Genomic DNA, 19303 nt, shown 5'->3' with positions numbered 1-19303 from the left:
TGACCTCTGCTGCCCACTGCATATATCCTTTTTTGGCCGATCTGAGTAAACTCTAGAAGTGGTTTTACAGGAGAAATCCCAGTCAATCAGCAGATTCTGAAATAGTTTATTGTCTGTTCTCACTCTAATGGCACCATAATTTGCAGAATGAATTTACTTTTGTACCAAATCACAATATAAAGTAAAAAAAAAAAAAAATCCAACAAAGTCAGGAAAACTCCCTGTCTTTACAGAGAAAGGGAGGTGAGGGCTGTTTTCTATAAAACCTAAATCTTTTTGGAACCACAGGAGTCACCCCCTGCTGGTCATTAAAAAGAATGGTGTCTTAAAGCATTGCAACATTGGATCAACATTTGCACTTTAAAGCTACTGGGGAACATTGGAACCAAGGTTGAATGGCATTGCTGTAATTGTCTCCTTTAAATGCCCTGGGGCAGAAATTATTAGAGGAGATAAAACCAAATTTTTTGCAATAGCGGGCATTTTGTTTACTTGGTTTACGTTGCCATATTGAATGATGTCCCACAGTCTGCTCATGAGGAACTTGGAATACATACATTTGGACATGTATACGGTGTACATCCCTGCAATAGACTGGCGACCTGTCCAGGGTGTACCCCGCCTCTCGCCCTATGACAGCTGGGATAGGCTCCAGCATCCCCCGCGACCCTGAAAAGGATAAGCGGAAGCGAATGGATGGATGGATGGATGGATGGATACGGTGTACATTTTAGGACATCCTCAGGTCTCACACCAAACATGTATTAAAGTTCAAATGTCAGGAATATTTAAGTTACAAGCTGCTGATAAGAAATATAGATCTGGGGGCAATGTGATCTAAATATTTAATTCAATTCAATTTTATTTATACAGCGCCAAATCACAACAACAGTTGGCTCAAAGCACTTTATATTGTAAGGTAGACCCTACAATCAAAGGAAAGTACTGTCAGGATTGCACCTTGCCTGACAACAGTTAGACAGTCTTTGCCTAATCTGCTAATTTGTCTGACAATATTGGGTAATGCATACAACCTATTTCAGTTCACTGAGTTAGTGATGGGATTTCCGGCTCGGCTCTTCAGGTTGTTTTGTTGCTTTAATTAATTTATTATTAACAATAATATAAAATTATGCTTAGGCTGCTGCCCCCGCGACCCGGCCCCGGACAAAGCGGATGAAAATGGATGGATGGATAAAATTATGCACATAAGGAATTACTAATGTAAAAACAAAACGTGGTTTTATTTATATATGTTTATATATAAATATATACGGTGGCCCCTAGAGACAAAGCACGTACAAACTCCAAAACACATTTCTAGCGTTAACTGAACTTCCAAAACAGAGCTACCTAGATCACTTAAATTACACAATTGAAAGCATATGTGTATTGTTTGTGTATTTGTACACAAGCACTCATATACATTCAAATAATTTAAAAAAAATGTTCATTTACCTTTTACTACCACACACCAAATCCGGTCGTTGGTACTTCCTGGCTTGTGTATCCACTAGGTAAGAAAAGCTCAACACTGTGCCTAGCATCCTGGAGCACTTCTGTTGTGTTTTGGTGTTTGTACGTGCTTCAGGGTTTGTACGTGCTTTGTCTCTAGCGGCCACCATAAATATACTTTTGTTTATTCACTCCACATAAAATGTAATAAATAAATCATATAATACACAAAAACAACTATTTACATTTCAACTTTTAACTATTTAAATTTTCAGCTTTTTCCTTTTAAACAAATTTAAAGTGAAACAACACAAAACACTGCAAACCACAACACAATTAAATATAAATTAAAATATGAAAACAAAAAGAAGATGCACATTCTCTGTCATATGGGCCTGCATGAATAAACTTTCTGAATCCTTTATCATCCGCAACTGAAAATAGTTGTGGATGTTTACTATACCTTTCTAATGTGACGTTGTTGTCCCTGGCTCTCTTTCCCTCCCGCTCTGTTCCTGTGATACTGAGTGTAACTACTGCCCCTTCCCCCTCTTCCCAGCGCAAAGCACAAGGCTCGCGTGCGGAGTGAAGCGGGAAAAAAGTGCGAGAGAGAGATGGTGAGAGAAAGAAAGAAAAAACCCACGGCTTGTGTCGTTCACTTCAAAGAGTCGGCTCTAAGAGCCGTTTCATTCGCGACCGACACATCACTACACTGAGTCACGCTGTCAATTGATGTGCTTTTGAGGCATTTTTTTTCCATCCAGCTTGTTTATGAGCTGGAGGTGTATCATGGTGTTGCACAATGTGTCTCCTCTAATCTGAGAGCCTACTGTTTGATAATCTGCCGTCAACCCAATCTTCCCAAAATAACAGATTATGATTCTAAAAGTCATGGCCACAGATCAGCTCACATCTCTATTTATAGCCTTTTGCATCATCCCACCATGTCTTCTGTTCTCCAGCTATTTTTAACCACATCTCCTTCACCAGTGGGATAAAGATAATCCATTTCTCAGCGAGTATTTGTTTAAGCTTCAGGTCAACATCTTTTGCGATTTTAAAGGGAAGCAAAAATGAATAAATGAAGTCATATCTAATGCATTTTTATTCAATTAAAACAACGTATATTCAAATTTTACTTTGATGACGTAATTTAAATTCATTTTTAGTGAGAGTAGGATGACCCAAGGACAACATGAAGCCCCAACAAAAATTTGCCTTTGACCAGGCCAGTGTACTTCCAGTGCTGCTGCAAAGTCCAGGAAGGGATGTGTCAGTAAGCTCATGTGGTGTCAAATCTTTGTCAAGTCAAACATGCAGATCATCATGAATGAAATTTCCATAGAGGATCGGTCAAGAACTGGGGTAGGATTGGTGTGACAGAAAAGGAAGCACCTGCATGATGGAATTGTGAATACTGTGCATTACAGTTTTTCTCGATTGCTTAAACACTATAACCAGGCCTCTAAACTAAAATTTCAAAACCGTAACGCTATTGGTCAAAAAGCACACCCATTTCCCTGAACTATAAACACTATTCCCTGCTTTGACACATGACTCAAATTTGGTGAACTGTTACTGCAAAACTCTACACACAAATCCCTACATTTTACAGTGCTTACACCATGTAGTCATTTAGAAAGCACTAGCATGCAATAATGTTAACTTAAGTCAGCATAGCTTGAGCTCAATTAGCACACAATTAACCAGGTGGAAACACTAGGAGTCAAAATTTAGCACACACCAATCAGAACCTGCGATGGATAGATAAAAGGGCCAAAGTCAGCTCATTCAGGTTTGAAACAATGGATCCAAAGAGATGCAAAGGAAGAGGACGTGGTGGAGAAAGAGGACGTGGTGGAGGAAGAGGACATGGTGAAAGAGGAGGACGTGGTGAAGGAGGAGGACATGGTGGAGGAAGAGGACATGGTGAAAGAGGAGGACGTGGTGGAAGAGGAGGAGGAGGTGGTCTAGGACAACAGGAAGGTGGTGGAGGAGGAGGGAGAGGTGGAGGAGGAGGAGGACGTGGTGAAGGAGGTGGAGGTGGAGAACGACGGCGACAAGGAAGGGGAAGAGCAAGGGCACGAAGACAGTCAGTCTCGGATGAAATTCGAGCCACTTTAGTTCACCATGTCCTTGTCCATGGGATGACTATGAGGGAGGCTGGGCAACGAGTACAACCAAATTTGAGTCGCTTCACTGTTGCCTCCATCATCAGAACCTTCAGGGAGGAAAACAGGTAGGTGTACTTGCAGTAAGACTGCTTTGTACAGTAACTTGTAAGTTACTGAACTTATGTGTCTTGAGTTTCAGTATGTTTCCATTACAGTTTTTTACAGTCGCTAACAAGCGTTTGTCCAAACAGTTGTCACATTTGCAAAACTCTAAACACAATTAGCACAGGATCGGTCTGTTGTGGCCATACCATTCACACATTTCATGTCGTGTTCACCCAATATGCAGTCAGTGAACACATTTCCACAATGCTTACATTTTCTTAACAGACAAGTTATACCTCCCAACAAAACTATGGACTGTTCTTGTAGTATCTACGAATGTTAACACACAACATCCCACAATAGCAAAAACAATATTCCAAACCGTAGATACAGTATAAAAACCTCTGCCCCTGCAATGATATCAGTACAAAAACAATATCAATATCAAAAATATATCTCAGCTGTAAACAAACAAACAATTGAATAATTGACACACAGCTGATTTATGTTGGGTAAATTGGGCCAACCACACCTTCTTCCATTCTGGCTTAGACTCAGTGGGGTTCATAAGGCAAGACCTTGAGGAGTGATGTTTTTGGAAACAAAAAAAAGACAAACACTGTAATGTCTGGTCGAGGAGGAGTAAGAGCAAGGGGCCCAGGGAGAAGAGCAGGCCCAAGGAGAGGGCAAGGTATAGGTGTAAGAATGCGTGGTGGTGGCATTCCAAGGGCTGCAAGAACAGTAGTCAGTGATGAAATTCGTGCCACTATCATTGACCATGTAATCAACCATGGTCTTTCACTAAGAGAGGCTGGTGAAAGAGTGCAGCCCAATTTGAGGCGGTCAACGGTTGCCTCCATTATACGCATCTTTCAACAAACCAACAGGTAAGTATTGCATTTTACATGGATTGTTCCTATTCTCACTTGACATGTCAATATGGTCATACAGTAATGCATATGTTGAATTGTCTGTCTTTCTAAAGAATGCAACGTCTTCCACCCTCTGGGGGAAGAGGAAAGCTCCTCAGTAATGATCAGGAGCTTGCCATTGTGGAAATGGTTACTGCAAATAATGCAATAAAACTGCGTGAAATACAAACCAGAATTGTGGCGGACCATGAGATATTCGACAATATCGATAGAATCAGCCTCACAACCATTTCGCGGACATTGTCCAAACATAGAGTGCGGATGAAGCAGCTCTACACTGTTCCCTTTGAGAGGAACAGTGAGAGGGTCAAGGAGCTACGACGACAATATGTCCAGGTACAGTGTATATTCAATCCAATGTCCAGTTCTATAAGCTTTGCACTTTGCAAGTAGGTAACCTACACAATACTAGGTTACAGTACAGTATGGTATACAGTACTAACATGACTTACATAAACTTTGTTTCAGAGAGTTATGGAATTGGAGGCCAACCAGGCCCCTCATGAATTCATATACATCGATGAGGCAGGATTCAATCTGGCCAAAAGGCGTCGACGTGGACGGAATGTAATTGGAAAAAGGGCCACAGTTGATGTGCCAGGACAGAGAGGGGCAAACATTACCATGTGTGCAGCAATTGCAAATGCAGGATTACTCCTTCACAAATGTCAGGTTGGACCCTATAATACAGAGCGCTTGCTTGCCTTTCTCAATGATCTCCACCAGCGCCTGGTTCCAGAGCAGGGTCAGGAGGGTGAAAACATGAGGACCTTTGTAATTACCTGGGACAATGTGGCTTTCCATCACTCGCAAGCAATAACAACATGGTTTGAAGTCCACCCAAGACTGGTGAGTCTCTTCCTTCCACCCTATTCACCTTTCCTCAACCCCATAGAGGAGTTCTTTTCTGCATGGCGGTGGAAGGTTTATGACCATCAGCCACATGACCAGATGTCCCTCCTTGAAGCCATGGATGCTGGCTCCAGGGACATCACAGTTGACGATTGCCAAGGGTGGATCCGACATACCAGGCGGTTTTATCCCAGGTGCATCGACTTGGCTGACATCAGATGTGATGTTGATGAAAACATGTGGCCTAACCCTGAAGATCGCAGAGATTAGATGCAACTTTTTTGCCTTTTTTTAGCCCCCCTCCCCCCCTTTTTATCTTGGCTTTTTGCTGTTGTTTTTTTGTTCAGAATGCTCTTGTGTGTTTCATGGATATTTTGTTCACTGTAAGCAATACTGTAAAACTTTCTCTGTCCTATCATACCGTGTTTCTACTGTACCTCCTGTGGTAAACAGTAAAGAAACAAAAACTTGTTTGCTTTTTACTGGAATGCTTTTGAATGTGAACATTACTGTACATGTGGACATACAGTTACCAACCAAGACATTTCTGGTGTCAATATGGTGGATTGCATGTTTCGCATGCAAATACCTGTGACACTGAAACATAAAAGTCTATGCAGTTTTTGTAATGTCAATAATAGCCAGTATTTTGAAACCTGGTGTACTTTGATTGACTGCATGTACCTTGTGAAGTGAAAACAAGTGTTATTCTTTGACAGACTAATTTCATTTTGAGTCAGATTTATAGTGTTTTTGTACAGTTAGTGTGTGCAGAGAAAGATGTGTTCTAATTTTGAAATGAGGAGTTAGTATATATTTAACAAAGTGTATTTTTGGGAAGGATATTATCCATTTGGCCAATTGTGTTTTGTAGGTGTGGGTCTGTGTTAAGAGTTTAGAAAAAGTATCTGAAGTATGGGTAGGCGCTTGTTAGCGACTGTAAAAAACTGTATTTTCCTGTAAAATGAATGTGTGACAGTTACAGTAATGAGTGCTTCTATTTTTGTAGGACACAGAGACGACCACCTGGTGGAGGCAGGTTAAGGCTTTTGTCGGAGGAGCAAGAGAGGGAACTTGTAAACATGGTAATTGCAAATAATGTAATCCGCCTGCGAGAGATTCAAAGGAGAGTGATTGAGGATGATCATCTTTTTCGAGGCATAAATGCCATCAGCCTCTCCACAATTGACCGCATCCTCCGAAAGAATCAATTCCGGATGAAACAGGCATACCGAGTCCCTTTCGAACGAAACTCTGACAGAGTGAAGAACCAACGTGTGGAATATGTTCAGGTATGAGTTTTGATACTGTATAAAGTATTGTGTACCACCACAGCATGGCAGTTTATGCTGCCATTTCAGCACTCTTGAACTGTGGTTCAGGGTACCGATTGACTCTACTGTGTTATGTGTTTTGCAGAGAATCTTTGAGATTGAAGGACGGCCTGTTCCCCATGAAATAATCTTTGTGGATGAGGCAGGTTTTAACCTGACCAAAAGAAGGAAAAGGGGGAGGAACATAATTGGCCATCAGGCTATTGTAAATGTCCCTGGTCAGCGTGGGGGGAATGTCACTATGTGCGCAGCCATCAGCCAACGAGGGGTACTCCACCACCATGCCGTACTAGGACCCTATAACACTATGCTTCTCCTTGCTTTTCTTGATGGTTTAAGACAACATATGTTCCAGCTGGACTACAGGGAACCAGCACAGCCAGAGCAGCCTCACTACGTTGTTGTGTGGGATAACGTCAGCTTCCATCGCGCTGCTCTGGTTCGTGACTGGTTTACCAATAACCCAAGGTTTTCTAATATCTTTCTGCCTGCATACTCTCCCTTTCTAAACCCGATAGAGGAGTTATTTTCGGCATGGCGGTGGAAAGTGTATGACCGAGAACCTTATGTCCGTGTTCACCTCCTTCAGGCCATGGAAGAGGCCTGCCTAGACATATCAGTAGATGCATGCCAGGGGTGGATCAGGCATGCAAGAGGATTTTACCCCCGCTGCCTGGCTGGGGCCAATATAGCCTGTGATGTGGATGAGATTCTCTGGCCTGACCCAGACCAAAGACAAGATGCTGAGGTGGGATAATGTTTCTGGTGTGTGTTGTACTGTATAAGTACATGAATGACAATGTGCCACTGTACATACATTGGTTGCGTCTTTTGTGTTTATCATGTGACAAGGGTTTTGAAGGGGAGAACCATAAGCAACCTAATTGTTTTGGAACTATTGTTTTGAATTAATTGTACCAGTGTGCAAAACTCTGTTGTAGTGTGTGTGTTTTTGAGGGCTTGTGTTTGATGTCTGAGGGCAAAGTTTGGTTTTTCAGCAGGAGTGAATAGTTTTGGGTGTAGAGCTTCATTTTGACCTGGAAATAGGATGTTTGGGGAATTGAGTGAGAGGTTATGGATTTGTGTTTACTGTTGTGAGGATATGAGGCGTAGTTTCAAGAAATGTGTTTTAGCAATCGAGAAAAACTGTAATATTTCTGGATTGGTTTTAGATAATAGATAATTCTCTTCATCAAAGCTTTGAGCTCAGTTTGGGCTTATAATCCTGCTGATTCAATGAGATCCTGAGCAGCAGCTGAAGGAAGAACATTTGAATAATGAATGAAAAGCTCTTATCTGTTGGAAGATGAAGTCACTTAAGACAATGCAAAATGCATCTGATAGGTAGGCTAGTTGCATAGTGTAGTGAATTTAGAAAGGTAAATAACTAGTAAAAGAAAGAATGAATATTGAATATTCATTGATTATTTATTTATTATATATTTAGTTATACAATCCAGTGTATAGATTTTAGACAACAGATAAAATCTAACTTAGCAATTGCCAACTAATATAAACCTGAATGTTGGCAGGTATGCCAAGACACTCACCTCCCAACCAATGATCTGTAATTTTTGAGTAATATGGTAAAACCTCAGCATGCATGTATACCTGTGAATTGAAAATAAAGTCTTTTTTAAATTCAGTTAGTAGCAAAATACTCCACTGATTAATGAACCAGTCTCACAACAGTGAATCAATTGTATATGTGTGTACAGTTGTGCTACAATTACATTTCTATATTGTAGTTCTTCGTATGTCAACTGAAAACATCTAGTTATACACTTGGGGTGCTTCTGCTGAAAATACATAATAGACGGAGAGAAAACTATAGTATGCATCACTGTGTTCATTTTTGATTCACCTCATACCAACTGCAGCACCCTGTCTTGTACTACATCCCAAAAGGCAGCCAAGTATTTGGACTCATTTGAACAAGACCCAATACTAATATACTTTTTCACTACTGTGGAAAAAGTATTTACCCCCTTCATTTTTCTATATATATTTGTCACACTCACAAGTTGTAGATCATCAAAAAATAAATACATTTTAGGCAAAGATAACTGAAATAAATATAAAATGGCATTTTGAAATGATAATTTCATTTATAAAGGACAAAAAGCTGTCCAAACCCACCTGATCTATGTGAAAAAGTAATCTAATCTACGATTTAAGAAAACTCAAGAACAGAAGAAAAATGTCGTGGATTAAAAAGCCTTATCGCTACCTTATCGTGGTGGAGGGGTTTGTGTGTCCCAGGGATCCCAGGGGCTATGTTGTCTGGGGGCTTTTGCCCCCTGGTAGGGTCTCCCATGGCAAACTGGTCCTGGGTGAGGGACCAGACAAAGAGCGATTCAGAAGACCCCCATGAAAAGAATATCGAGGGAACAGTTTACCCTGCCCGGGATAGGGTTACCGGGGCCCCGCCCTGGAGCCAGGCCCGGGGAGGGTGCCCGAGGGCGAGCGTCTGGTGGCCGGGCCTTAGTCCATGGGGCCCGGCCGGGCACAGCCCGAAGAGGAGACATGGGCCCATCCTCCCGCAGGCCCACCACCCGCAGGAGGCGCCATAGGGGTCGGGTGCATTGTGAGCCGGGTGGCGGCCAGGAGCGGAGGCCCTGGCGGACCGACCCCCGGCTGCCAAGACTGGCAATAGGGACATGGAATGTCACCTCTCTGGTGGGGAAGGAGCCTGAGTTGGTGCGTGAGGTTGAGAGGCACCGGCTAGATATAGTTGGGCTCACCTCTACGCATTGTCTGGGCTCTGGAACCAGTCTCCTGGAGAGGGGCTGGACTCTGTCTCAGTCTGGAGTTGCCCCTGGTGAGAGGCGGCGGGCTGGGGTGGGTATTCTTATATCCCCTCGGCTTGCTGCCGGTACGTTGGGGTTTTTCCCGGTGGACGAGAGGGTTTGTTCCCTGCGCCTTAGGGTCGGGGAACGGGTCCTGACTGTCATCTGCGCTTATGCGCCGAGTGGCAGTTCGGAGTACCCAGCCTTCTTAGAGTCCCTGGGGGGGGTGCTGGAAGGTGCTCCACCTGGAGACTCTGTTGTCCTGCTGGGAGACTTCAATGCTCACGTGGGTAACGACAGCGAGACCTGGAGGGGCGTGATTGGGAGGAACGGCCTCCCTGATCTGAACCCGAGCGGTGCTTTGTTATTGGACTTCTGTGCTAATCACAGTTTGGCCATAACGAACACCCTGTTCGAACATAAGAGTGTCCATAAGTGCACGTGGCACCAGGATGCTCTAGGCCGTAGGTCGATGATCGATTTTGTAATCGTATCACCAGACCTGCGACCATATGTTCTGGACACTCGGGTGAAGAGAGGGGCTGAGCTGTCAACTGATCACCACCTGGTGGTGAGTTGGATCAGGTGGCGGGGGAGGACGCTGGACAGACCTGGTGCACCTAAACGCGTAGTGAGGGTGTGCTGGGAACGTCTAGCAGAGGCCCCAGTCCGCGAGATCTTCAACGCACACCTCCGGCAGAGCTTCAATAGCATTCCGAGGGAGACTGGGGACATTGAGTCCGAATGGACCATGTTCAGCGTCTCCATTGCCGAAGCTGCTGCATTGAGCTGCGGCCGCAAGGTGGTCGGTGCCTGCCGTGGTGGTAATCCCCGAACCAAATGGTGGACACCAGAGGTGAAGGGAGCCACCAGGCTGAAGAAGGAGGCCTATCGGGCTTGGTTAGCCTGTGGGACTCCGGAGGCAGCCGACAGGTATCGACAGGCCAAGCGGAATGCGGCTCGGGCAGTGGCTGAAGCAAAAACTCGGGTGTGGGAGGAGTTCGGAGAGGCCATGGAAAAAGACTTTCGGACTGCCTCGAAGAGATTCTGGCAAACCGTCAGGCGTCTCAGGAGGGGAAAGCGGTGCTCTACCTGCACTGTGTATAGTGCTGGCGGAGCGCTGTTGACGTCGACTGAGAAAATTGTCGGGCGGTGGAAGGAATACTTCGAGGACCTCCTTAATCCCACTGACACGTCTTCCGGGGAGGAAGCAGAGTCTGGGGATGAGGGGTGTGACCCACCGATTTCCGGGGGCGAGGTCACTGAGGCAGTTAAACAACTCCTTGGTGGCAGAGCCCCTGGTGTCGATGAGGTCCGCCCCGAGTTCCTGAAGGCTCTGGACGTTGTAGGGCTGTCTTGGTTGACACGTCTCTGCAATGTTGCGTGGAGATCAGGGGCAGTACCTGTGGACTGGCAGACCGGGGTGGTGGTCCCCATCTTCAAGAAGGGGGACCGGAGGGTGTGTTCCAACTACAGGGGGATCACACTCCTCAGCCTCCCCGGGAAAGTCTATGCCAGGGTGCTGGAGAGGAGGGTTCGTCCGCTAGTCGAACCTCGGATACAGGAGGAACAATGCGGTTTTCGTCCTGGTCGCGGAACACTGGACCAGCTCTTTGTCCTCTCGAGGATACTTGAGGGTGCATGGGAGTTTGCCCAACCAGTCTACATGTGTTTTGTGGACCTGGAGAAGGCATTCGACCGTGTCCCTCGGGGCGTCCTGTGGGAGGTGTTGCGCGAGTATGGGGTGTCTGGCCCATTGCTACGGGCCATTCAATCCCTATACAACCGTTGCAAGAGCTTGGTTCGCATTGCCGGCAATAAGTCGGACTCGTTCCCGGTGGGTGATGGGCTCCGCCAGGGCTGCCCTTTGTCTCCGGTTCTGTTCATAATTTTTATGGACAGGATTTCTAGGCGCAGCCAAGTGGCGGAGGGCTTTCGCTTTGGTGGCCTCAGAATCTCATCTCTGATTTTTGCGGATGATGTGGTTCTGTTGGCTTCATCGGGTGAGGGCCTCCAGCTCGCACTGGAGCGGTTCGCAGCCGAGTGTAACGCAGCGGGAATGAGGATCAGCACCTCCAAATCTGAGGCCATGGTTCTCAGCCGGAAAAGGGTGGAGTGCCCACTCCGGGTCGGGGATGAGTTCCTGCCCCAAGTGGAGGAGTTCAAGTATCTCGGGGTCTTGTTCGCGAGTGATGGGAGAAGGGAGCTGGAGATCGACAGACGGATTGGGGCTGCGGCTGCAGTAATGCGGACACTGCACCGGTCAGTCGTGGTGAAGAGGGAGCTGAGTGTAAAAGCGAAGCTCTCAATTTACCGGTCGATCTACGTCCCTACCCTCACCTATGGCCACGAGCTGTGGGTAGTGACCGAAAGAACGAGATCGCGGATACAAGCGGCGGAAATGAGCTTCCTCCGAAGGGTGGCTGGCCTCTCCCTTAGAGATAGGGTGAGAAGTTCGGCCATCCGGGAGGGGCTTAGAGTAGAGCAGCTGCTGCTCCACATCGAAAGGAGCCAGCTGAGGTGGTTCGGGCATCTGGCAAGGATGCCCCCTGGGCGCCTCCTGGGCGAGGTGTTCCAGGCATGTCCCACCGGGAGGAGGCCCCGGGGCAGACCCAGGACACGCTGGAGAGATTATATCTCTCGGCTGGCCTGGGAACGCCTTGGTATTCCCCCGGACAAGCTGGAGGAGGTGGCTGGGGAGAGGGAGGTCTGGACCTCTTTGCTTAGGCTGCTACCCCCGCGACCCGACCTCGGATAAGCGGATGAAGATGGATGGATGGATGGATGGATGGATGGATTAAAAAGCCATTTCTAAAGCTTTGCGACTCCAACAAACCAAGTGAGAGCTTTCTCAGAATTGCTAATCCAAATTACTGCAAGAACACATGAACGACTCATCCAGGAGGTCACAAAAGACGCCGGACCATCATCTTAACAACTGCGAGACACAGTGAAGATCTTGATGACAATCAGTTCATGTCTTTTTCAATTCAATTCAGTTTTACTTATACAGCACCAAACCACAACTGCAGTTGCCTCGAGGCGCTTTATATTGTAAGGTAGACCCTACAATAGCACATACAGAGAAAAAAAACCAACAATCATATGACCCCCTATGTCTTGATGCATGCACAATCATCCAGGTAAGTAAATCTCCAAAAGTTGATTCTGTTCATCCGGATGTAGCGTTTTGTGGGAGAAACGTTTCTCACTCATCCAAGCAATGTTCCCTCTAAGCTGCGCACCTGCGCAATTGCACACTGCTGGCATGGTCTCTGCGCACAGAAAAAAAATCTAACCTGAATTGAAATTAACATTAATACTTTAACAATTCTGTTTTGCAGTGTTAGTCAGTAAGTGGCTGGCTGCTATGGGATTAGAACAATCCCACCTTATCCCATAGCCCAGCCAATAATGCGATTCACATTCGTATAGACGCAGCTAATCAACGTCGTTGACAGGCTATGACAGCATCCTTATGTGCCGACACCGGTGTTTTAGCTAGCAAAGTGGCGTGGCTGATGTGGAATGAAGCCACGTTAATGACAACGTGAACAACCATTGGAGATGTGAGCAGGACAGACGGAACAATCGACGGAAAAAGTGTGGACTTTATACCAGTTTTGATTTTGTGTTGATCGGCCACGTAAAACCAGAGTTATGATAAAAATATCTGCAATGTTTGTTTTTCTTTCTGAATGCTATCGTTGTTTATATTTACTGAGGGAAGAAATGGTAAAAACTGTGTTTTATAAGGAAAACGCTTGAAAGCGCTCTCTGCCTGTGAGCAAAACCAAAACCAAAAAAAACCCACTCTTTCCTATTGCTGGAAAAATGTACCATGTCGAACAAACAAAAAATGATATGGCAACAAGGCATTTACTTGTTTAGGAAGGGGGAAGTTTTAGGAGTGACGGCGATGTTTTGAGATGTGAGAGATTTGCGACATAGCGCAAATCGTGTGTAGTTAGTGTGTAGTGTAGTCAATAGTTTTGTTGTGTGCGTCAGAGCAATGAGGCGACTGCTGAATGTTACAGGTGTTACAGCAGTGATACATCTCCTGTTGTCAGGCCTGCAGGTATCAGGCTGTTGTTCTCCTTTATCTCATAGTGGCCAGAAATTACTTTTTGGAGTGGCAGAAATAATTTGTGTGGCATCAGATTTGATGCAGAACAGCTGATTGTTCTGTAAATAGTTTGAAATGTTTATTTAAAAAACCACCTTGGCTGCATTTTTAGGTAAACAGCTGCAAAAAACGTTGTTGTTTGCATAACTCAGTTACTTTTTTGAAGAAGTAACTATATAATTAATTGCCCAACATTGGTCATTATATACTGTATTTTGCAGACAGAGTGTGACAGGACTCTCTCCCAGACCACAGACTCATAATACAAGTCAGAGCTTTATATTAAAAAAAAGAAAGTTGTGTTTTCAAAATTGGAGTTCAAGTTATTTTTACTTCCAATAGTGTTAACATACTACACAAGGTCATGAACAAGATTTTTTTTAAATTTTCATTGTAAGTGGGCTAAAGCAGTTAATTAAAAGTAGTCTAACATAAATGTAAATGCTGTCATTTGATTATTTTAATAAACCATGTAACTTGGGTGGATTCGATGCTGGCGTGACCACAGTGCACACGTTTAATGTTGCTCACAGTGGTCCAAGGGGCCGCTCAGGGAGTTTGTGTGTTTGCTCAGACACATGAAAAATTAGAGGGAACATTGCATCCAAGAGACATCAGGTCAGTCTAAGGTCAGTCTAAGCTGCAGGACTGCGGGTCCCAAGAAGTCACTTGGATGAGTGACGAAACGTTTCTCCCACAAAACGCTATGTGCAGATGAACAGAATCAACTTTTGGAGACCCCCTATGAGCAAGCACTTTGGCGACAGTCGGAAGGAAAAACTTTTAACAGGAAGAAACCTCTGGTAGAACCAGGCTCAGGGAGCATGGGCCATTTCCTGGGGTGAGAGAAGGAAGACAGGATAAAAGCTGTGGAAGAGAGAGAGAGATTAATAATAAGTGTGATTCCCCACAGCACCCTATTGCAGCATAACTAAGGGAGGATTCAGGGTCACCTGGTCCAGCCCTAACTATATGCTTTAGCAAAAAGGAAAGTTTTAAGCCTAATCTTGAAAGTAGAGATAGTGTCTGTCTCCCGAATCCAAACTGGAAGCTGGTTCCACAGAAGAGGGGCCTGAAAACTGAAGGCTCTGCCTCCCATTCTACTTTTAAATATTCGAGGAACAACAACTAAGCCTGCAGTGGAGAGCGAAGTTCTCTAATGGGGTGATATGGTACTATAAGGTCAGTAAGATAAGATGGGGCCTGATTATTTAAGACCTTGTATGTGAGGAGCAGGATTTTGAATTCCATCCATCCATCTTCTTCCGCTTTATCCGGGGCCGGGTCGTGGGGGCAGCAGCCTAAGCAGAGAAGCCCAGACCTCCCTCTTCCCAGCCACCTCCTCCAGCTTATCCGGGGGAAGACCAAAGCGTTCCCAGGCCAGCCGAGAGATATAATCTCTCCAGCGTGTCCTGGGTCTGCCCCGGGGCCTCCTCCCAGTGGGACATGCCCAGAACACCAACCCCAGGAGGCGCCCAGGGGGCATCCTTGTCAGAATCAGAATCAGAATCAGAATCGTGTTTATTGGCCAAGTATATGTGCAGACACATACAGGGAATTTGGTTCCGGTAGATGGTGGCTCTCAAGCACAGCAATGTAAATCACACACACACACACACACACACACACACACACACACACACACACACACACACACACACGTGTCTATATATACACATTACACATACATACACAAAGCTGTTTAAACCAACTATAAATAACGAATCTAAACTTATATACATAAAATACAGAAATGCCAGATGTCAGATGCCCGAACCACCTCAGCTGGCTCCTTTCGATATGGAGGAGCAGCGGCTCTACTCTGAGCCCCTCCCGGATGGCCAAACTTCTCACCCTATCTCTAAGGGAGAGGCCACCCTTCGGAGGAAGCTCATTTCTGCCGCTTGTATCCGCGATCTCGTTCTTTCGGTCACTACCCACAGCTCGTGGCCATAGGTGAGGGTAGGGACGTAGATCGACCCGGTAAATTGAGAGCTTCGCTTTTACACTCAGCTCCCTCTTCACCACGATGGACCGGTGCAGCGTCCGCATCACTGCAGCCGCCGCACGAATCCGTCTGTCGATCTCCGGCTCCCTTCTCCAATCACTCGCAAACAAGACCCCGAGGTACTTGAACTCCTCCACTTGGGGCAGGAACTCATCCCCGACCCGGAGTGGGCACTCCACCCTTTTCCGGCTGAGAACCATGGCCTCAGATTTGGAGGTGCTGATCCTCATCCCCGCTGCTTCACACTCGGCTGCAAACCTTTCCAGTGCAAGCTGGAGGCCCTCACCCGATGAAGCCAACAGAACCACATCATCCGCGAAAAGCAGAGATGAGATTCTGAGGCCACCGAAGTGAAAGCCCTCCACCACTTGGCTGCGCCTAGAAATCCTGTCCATAAAAATTATTGTCTGGCCCATTGCTACAGGCCATTCGATCCCTATACAACCGTTGCAAGAGCTTGGTTTGCATTGCCAGCAACAAGTCGGACTCGTTCCCGGTGGGTGATGGGCTCCGCCAGGCTGCCCTTTGTCTCCGGTTCTGTTCATAATTTTATGGATTTTGAATTCAATTCTGGATTTAACAGGGAGCCAATGAAGGGAAGCGGCTATAGGAGACATATGTAATATGTGTAAATAAATAAAATTGAATTGAATTGAATTGAAATATGCTCTCAAAAATGTAAAGCAATTTTGGAAAGAGTGAAAGAGAGTGTATTTGAGAAAGTGTTCTACTTATAGCTTGTCCTCCTGCTGCACTTTGGCTTGTTTTGTTGCAATCGATTTTGCATACTGTCAGTGTCACGGTGTGATGTGGAGAAGATGAGGGTCATCCAGACAGATTGGCCTGACAGTAAATAAGCTCCTTTATTCAAACAAGCACCCTCATCCTCCTGCTTTTGTTTGGACTGCATCCTCTCATCCAGGTGTCCCCTCCAGATGGAAGAGCTCAGATTGCTCTCCCAGACACACACACACACACACACACACACACACACACACACACACACACACACACACAGCCCCCTCTGGAAAGTGCTCTTGCAAATATATTTTAGGTTTGTTTAATGAACTGGACAGGACAATTAGAATATCTGCATATTTAATTCTGTTTTGCCAATTTAAGAACCCATATTTAGTTACAATTTTACAACAATGATAGGAATTTGGATGTTTTTTCTAATGGCCTGCTTATAGTATGAGCCTTTTCTTTTTCTATTTTAGTTTTACTGTTTTTGCATTTACAGAGTTTATTCTGTATTTTCAGAGTTTATTCTGTTAAGTTTGAGCATGTCTGTACCTCGTTTCAGTTGGTTTTTACTTCTTTTACTTTAGTAGTTCTTTGTCTCTTGTGTTTTACCTTTAGTTTTATTTCCCTCTTGTCTGATTGTCATTACAGTTTTTTACAGATGCTAGGACACATTTCCCAATACTTAGGTCACTTTTGCAAAACTCTTCACACAATCCTCCTAACTGACCTTCAGCTTGGCAACGCAGTTCATTTCACATTCAAAATGCACTACAACTACCAAAACACTTCATTCAGGTCTCAAATAACCTCATTCTTCCAGAACACTAGCAAAGGTTGACAGCCGACAAACACACTTTGTCACCCACAAAACAATGACCTAAAAAACACTACACAGTGTTTTCTTGTGTAAAACAAGGACACATCTCTGTTTAGAATTTCAATATATGTTACTGGAATGAATCAGACATCATGCAGAATTCGTTACAGTTTTTTACAGACGCTAGGACACATTTCTCAATACTTAAGTCACTTTTGCAAAACTCTTCACACATTTCTCCTAACTGACCCTCAGCCTGGCAAAGCAGTTCATTTCACATTCAAAATGCACTACAACTACCAAAACACTTCATTCAGGTCTCAAATGAACACATTCTTCCAGAACACTAGCAAAGGTTGACAGCCGACAAACACACTTTGTCACCCACAAAACAATGACCTAAAAAACACTAACAACATGTAGCATTACACAGTGTTTTCCTGTGTAAAACAAGGACACATCTCTGTTTATAATTTCAATATATGTTACTGGAATGAATCAGACATCATGTATTTATGTTTCTGTATTTTTATTGTTTTTGCACTAAGTAATCCCAAAATACAAGAATTTGTATACACACCATCCACTGATACACATACAGTAGTAATGCTAATCTACTCGGTCTTCTCCATTTGGCCACAGGTTCTCATCCACATCACATCTTATGTCATCTAGGGCAACACACCTAGGAAAGAATCTTCTGGCTGCCAGAATTGAAGGAGTTGAAAAATTGAAGGAGTAACACCTGTGCAGATGTTCATCTACAATGAGAATAAGCTGTGGCTGGTTAAACTGCATTTTTAGATTTAAAATATGTTTCAATAAAATATTGCTGTTGGATTTTGCTGTCTTTTTAAGTTTTGCATTGTGTTATTGTTTTGGCCATAAGTTTAACAGTTTTGAAAACAGTATGTAAGCACATGCAAAATGTCCTGTACGTACAAAGATTTTTGGCAGTTGTTGTGTCTGAGTGAGAAGATAATTCATGAAATTTGAGAGATGTAGTCATTGAATGCATTTTGTGCCAAAACAATGATAACTGGTCCTCAGTTTAGCCCACATAGACTTCTGTTGTGCTCACTGTGTGAGGAGTTTTGCAAAAGTGACCTAAGTATTGAGAAATGTGTCCTAGCGTCTGTAAAAAAACTGTAATTGCCATCAACAGTGTGATTAGCCTCATCTGTCTCAATGTCACCACTGATTTCACTCCCACTTCCACTCCAGTAATAAAGAATAATTTTACAAGAGCTACTATCTGTTTCTTAAATTTGAAATGTGTCTCCTTTTTCTGCACTAATATTATTATATTTGTATAGTTATACACTAATATATTCTATCTTGCTTCTTGATGCACCAAAGTTGCTTTCAAGATGGCAGCTGACTACACGTGGTCACAGACCAGGTCCCTGGATTCAAAGCGACTATTTCAATGTAATGCCAAACTGAATAAACGATTCTTAATTTTAAAGGTAACATAGTTAAATTGTTGGCTCATAATAATTTCTTGTACATAGACTCACCTGAATATTTGAAACATTTTCATTATTTAAAAAAAGAGAGAGTCGTTTTTAGCAGGTAAGCACTCCAAAAATTGTTTTTGTATTGTTTTGTTTGGTTTTTCAAATGCAATTCTGAGTCATCATATCCTTTTCTCATGAGGAGAAACACTTGTGAAAGTGACTTCTGTTGCATCTGTTTTTCTGTTTGTTCTGTGACATTCAGAATGTGAAGTTATTAATCATTAAATAAGGGGTTACGAAACAGAAAGAAACTATGTCAGCATAAAACAGGCAATATTGTGTCTTCTGGACTTGAATACTCACATTTAATATTCTGCTGTGAACAACAAAGGCTTCAGTGACCTAAAGTAATTACAAAACTACTCTTATGAAAACAAACGGGCTGTTACATAGTTTGGATTGATGACACCAGAAGAGAAAAACAGATATAGGAATATGAGGGAGCTCTCAGGTTACCTGTATTCCCATATAAAAAGAAACAAGAAATATATGAATTACAAACAG

The 19303-nt window shown here is 44.1% G+C and overlaps 1 long non-coding RNA gene across 1 annotated transcript; it reads left to right on the top strand.

Moving 5' to 3' along the window:
- Nucleotides 1-3802: 3802 nt before the first annotated feature.
- LOC147315457 (uncharacterized) lies at nucleotides 3803-5929 on the top strand. The gene is made up of 2 exons (XR_015124351.1): nucleotides 3803-4942; nucleotides 5075-5929. It is a non-coding gene; the product is annotated as an uncharacterized LOC147315457 (long non-coding RNA).
- The last annotated feature ends 13374 nt before the right edge of the window (nucleotides 5930-19303 follow it).

Source organism: Aulonocara sp. 'chitande type north' Nkhata Bay, linkage group LG13, assembly GCF_057382095.1.
Source record: "Aulonocara sp. 'chitande type north' Nkhata Bay isolate Kocher_YH1m ecotype deep benthic linkage group LG13, A_spYH_male_GT1.1, whole genome shotgun sequence".
In the NCBI taxonomy this organism is placed as follows: domain Eukaryota; kingdom Metazoa; phylum Chordata; class Actinopteri; order Cichliformes; family Cichlidae; genus Aulonocara; species Aulonocara sp. 'chitande type north' Nkhata Bay.
This window is presented reverse-complemented; position numbering and strand designations above follow the sequence as displayed.